At 36.9% G+C, this 4,550-nt stretch overlaps 1 long non-coding RNA gene across 1 annotated transcript in view; it reads right to left on the minus strand.

Annotated features, from left to right (window-relative positions):
- Nucleotides 1-1,073: 1,073 nt before the first annotated feature.
- LOC111539988 overlaps nt 1,074-4,550 on the minus strand; it is a 131,596-nt gene continuing 128,119 nt past the window's right edge. The window contains exon 4 of the long non-coding RNA XR_002730863.1: nt 1,074-1,130. This is a non-coding gene — a long non-coding RNA (uncharacterized LOC111539988). The remainder of the gene's footprint in view (nt 1,131-4,550) is intronic.

Here is a 4,550-nt window from a genome sequence, read left to right on the forward strand (position 1 = left end):
CAAAAAAAAAAAAAAAAAAAAAAAAAAAAAAAAAAAAAAGAAATAGGGGCTATTTGAATTCAGCTGTAGAGGTGTTAAAAAAAAGAATCACGTTTATATGTGTGGGGTTTGCAGGGTATGTAACTACGCTGCTTGAAGTTTTGGTCCCAGAAGGGTCTTCAAAGGGCATTTAATTCACATTGTACTGAGAGGAAATAGATGAAGAAATGGGAAGTGATTATCTCGGGACCCCAAAGCCAGTCACTAAAAGGGCCAGAACAAGATTGCACATTTCCAAGGCACCCAGACGTGAGCTTTCAAAATCAAGGGCCACTTTCAACCATAGTCATTGATGATGAAAACCATGGGTTCAATAGATGTTGCTGCTTCAGATTTATAAGCACACACAAAACTCTTGTACCTCTGGAGCGAACCCACCAGCCATCAATGGCTGCATGAGGCCTTTCCCCCAGCTCTTTGCTCTCAACGGTAATTCCCTTTGCTGTAACTTTCTGTTTTCTGCAGTGCCAGCCAGTTGTGACTGGTCGTGGCATCTCTAACAAAACAAACTGGATGTTGTTGTAAAGTCCCATGGCTGCATTTCAGAGCTAAAAATAGGACTATGCTATATCATCTGATATTTTCAGATGATCAGCTACACCACTCCCCTCCTTTCTGGAACTAACAGAGGTAAGTGGATTTTAAAATTTTTTTCTTTGAATAGCTCAATTTAGAGAACAATAGAGCCATTACATAAGCATACTTAATTTCAGCTCTACACACTTAGCCCATTACCCCAACCCACTTTCCCCTCATTTCATGGGCTACTAAAAATATTGAACTAAATAGTGTGACCCACCTGGAAATGAGTGTGTCCACTGTTTAGCCTGAATGAGTGCTTGTGTGTGTTAAAGGAAACCGGTGCCTTCCAGGTGTTACCTCACATTTGGTTTCATTTTACTTTTCTCTAGTCATATGCCTTTGCCCTGAATTCTATGCCTATTTTTACATTTTATTTTGCAGAAATTATGTATTTTTGTAATGCAGTTTATAAAAAAAGATAAGAATATTAATCAGTCAATGTGCTTACTTTCATCAGCTTCAGTCAAACTTCTATTTACCCATCTTCAAATTATTTGCTCAAATTCTATCTGCAAGGCAAAATGAAATTAAATAAGGAAAGAATCCTGCTACTGAGGATTAAAAGCACCTTTGACATAATAACTAATGAATTTTGCAGACTGGCTGTGAACGTGGCTGACAGCATCAAATAGATATGCTAGTGGTGAATTTTTGCTCTGTCCATGTGAATACAATCTCAATTTAAGATCACAATAAAATTTGAAACAGTGAAGCAAGAGTGAGATTTAACCTCATTAAAATCAGGGAGCACATCTTCTTTTAATAAGTGTTTCAAACTTGTTTACGTATAGACTCACCCAGGCAAAGTAACCACGATAACTGTTTTTAAAGTGAAATACATTAATATGTTACCTACTCTACAAAAACAAGAACCTTAAGAAGCAAAATAATAATCATCATTTGAAATATGAATAGTTACCTGAAAACCTACAGCAATCCAAAGCCAAATTTAAGATGAACAAACTTAAGATGTCCAAAATTTAAGTTGAGACAGCTCTTTGATCTTGGCAAGCTACAAAATAAATACAAGTTCCCTTCCCTTTATGTCAAACACACAATTTAGAGGTGGGCTCACTTGGACAATATTTGTACTAAGATATATAACGTCATCTAGAATATAAGTCAGAGTACCCAGCTATTTCTCTCTTTTGCGAGTATTCACTTTAAAATTACAAGTTCCAATTCACTTTTAGGTTTCAAATGATCTAAACTGTATCTGTTTTTAAAATGCCTACATTCCTTGGCTTTTTCTTAATCAAGGAAGTGAATAGGTATCTTAGCAAGAGATGTCGTGGGGAAGATTGCAAGCATTGTACTATGCATTGCTGAATGGGTTCAGAAAAGTTTATATTATCATAAAAACAAATTGACATCAATAGCATAATTGCTGCATGAATAATCTTAGAACAAGTGAGACCTTTCAAGGCTTTTTTTATTGTAAGCAATCATTATGCTCATCACATAAAACAAATGCCTTCTGGGAATTTTTTAAATAAGACTCAGCTTTCTCTAGCTTGCATTTCTTGGTTTCAACATGAGATATCTAAAAGATGAAAGAAGCTGTTCTGGCTACAGGCATAATATTGTGTGTAGCCATGGGTGATTTATGCAGTAAATTAAGGGAAAAAGTTGCACATGTAATGAGATACTGGTGAGCAAGTTCTCATTACCATCATAATATTTGGCACCAAAATTTAATAACTCTTTTTGCATGTGAATGCCAAAGAGCATTTTAACATTAATTAAAAGCCCATAATCATGCTGGATGAAAGAGAGAATGTTAACCCAACTTTACATATGAGATACGGAGTCACAGAGATTAAGAAAATGACCCAGGCAGATTTTTTAAATTATTCATAATGCCACAATATGTCGAGAGGGAATATGAGAGGGAAATCGGCATAGACTCCCACAACTACTGCTGTTCTCATCCTTGCCTTGTATGGAACAGAAGCCTGGTAATTAGGGCTTCTGATTTCTACAGCTGTTCCCACTCCCTTTTCTGCCCTGAATTCCCTCAGCACTAATGAATTCAGTATTAATTTGCAATCGATGATTGAGAAAATAAAAAGCTGTCTTTAACTCCTTTAGGGCAGAAAACAGTTCTTTAATTTTCTCTGAATTTCTCCACATTTCTCCGGTTCAGCTTCATGAAATGTGCAAGCAAAGAGTTCCTGGGTTGAGCAAACTTAAAGGGGCTTCTTCACTCCAAAAATTCTCAGAGCCTTGACTATACTGATGTACATTGCAAAACTCCAAGGAAGAAATATTACTTGCAGATTTATGTGACCACAAAATCTCCATTTAATGGATGTGGTAGGCAGAATAATGCTCTCCCAAAGATGTCCATTTCCTAATCCCCGGAACTTTACAAGGCAAAGGGGATGGAACTTTACAATGCAAAGGGGAATTACGGTAGCAAATGGAATTAAGGTTGCTAATCAGCCAATCTTAAAATGGTGAGGTTATCCTGGATTATCTGTGTGAACCCAATAAAATCACAAAGGTCCTTAAAACTAGAACCGGAAGGCAGAAGACAGTGTCAGAGCAATGCAGCATGAGAAACACCTGACCAGTCATTGCTGGCTCTGAAGATGTCGGGAGGCAGAGGAGTATGAGAAGCTGCAGAACTGGAAAAGAGAAGAATTCTCTCCTCCAGCCTCCCAAAGGAATGCAACACTGCTGATACTTTTATTTTAACCCAGTGAGACCTCTTTCAGATTTTTACCTCCAGAACTGTAAGATAATAAATTTGTGTTGTATTAAGCCACCAAGTTTGTTGTAATTTATGACAGCAGCCATAAGAAACTAATACAGTGGGGCCCATTACTGTCCTACTAATACCTTCCAGAATTATAGTTCTGTGTTACAATTTTTTAGAGAAATGCTATTCCCCCTGTAACAGGGGCCCACATCAGATTGTCAATCAATAAATATTATAGACTGAATAATTCATTTTTATTGTATGAAAATTGTTAGTACTTGGTCGTTAAGCCAGCCCATCTGTTAGCCTATTTCACTATCTTTGCATTTTATAACAACAATTTCTAGCAGCCGTTTTGAATCATCAAGCAAAAATGCATTTACTTTAAATGATGCTAAAATAAATGGTATGGAATAGATTCAGTGCATCTCAAATTTTAATGTGCATGCAACCACCCAGAGAATGCCCTCAAAATGCAGATTCTGATTCCGTAGCTCTGGCATGAGAACTGAGAGTGTGCATTTCTAACACGCTTCCAGGTGACACCAATGGTGGTCATCTGTGGACCAAACTTTAAATAGCAAAGAACAAAAGAGGACAACCCCTGTCAGACCCTCTATTCCCTGCCATAGAAACCTTTCTGTTCTCCCAGGTGGAATTAGGCAAATCCTCCTGGCTCTGCTTTTAGGATCATTACTGACCCCAAGCAGAAGATATTCAAGGAATTTTAGTTTAATACTCAGAAGACTCAGCTTCTAGTTAATACAGTATATTTGTAAATTATAAAATAAACATATTCTCATGAAAGACAATTTATAAAACAGAAGAAAGAGTAATTTTAATCATCCACAGTCTCAACACCCAAAGATATGCCTTATTAACATTTTAATGTCTTTCCTTCAAGATTTCTTTCTCTACAGGGATTCTGTTTTACATATTGGACATTACATTGCATATCTCAATGTTTTAATCTAACATCATGTATGCACATATATACATACACAGTGGTGACAGGTTGAATCATTGGTCTCAATTCTTCACTCCCCTCTAATAGAATTATATACCCACACTCTTGCCACTCTGGGGAAGAGCATCCCAACTTTTCTGCCTTCTAATAGAAATAGGTCTTTACTCTCATCAGACTGGTGAGCAGAGAGTTACTCCCAACACCTTGATGTTGGGATTAATCAAGTGATTTACATTGGCCAAAGGGTTATTAGTGGAC

This window comes from Piliocolobus tephrosceles, chromosome 13, assembly GCF_002776525.5.
Source record: "Piliocolobus tephrosceles isolate RC106 chromosome 13, ASM277652v3, whole genome shotgun sequence".
Taxonomy (NCBI): Eukaryota; Metazoa; Chordata; class Mammalia; order Primates; family Cercopithecidae; genus Piliocolobus; species Piliocolobus tephrosceles.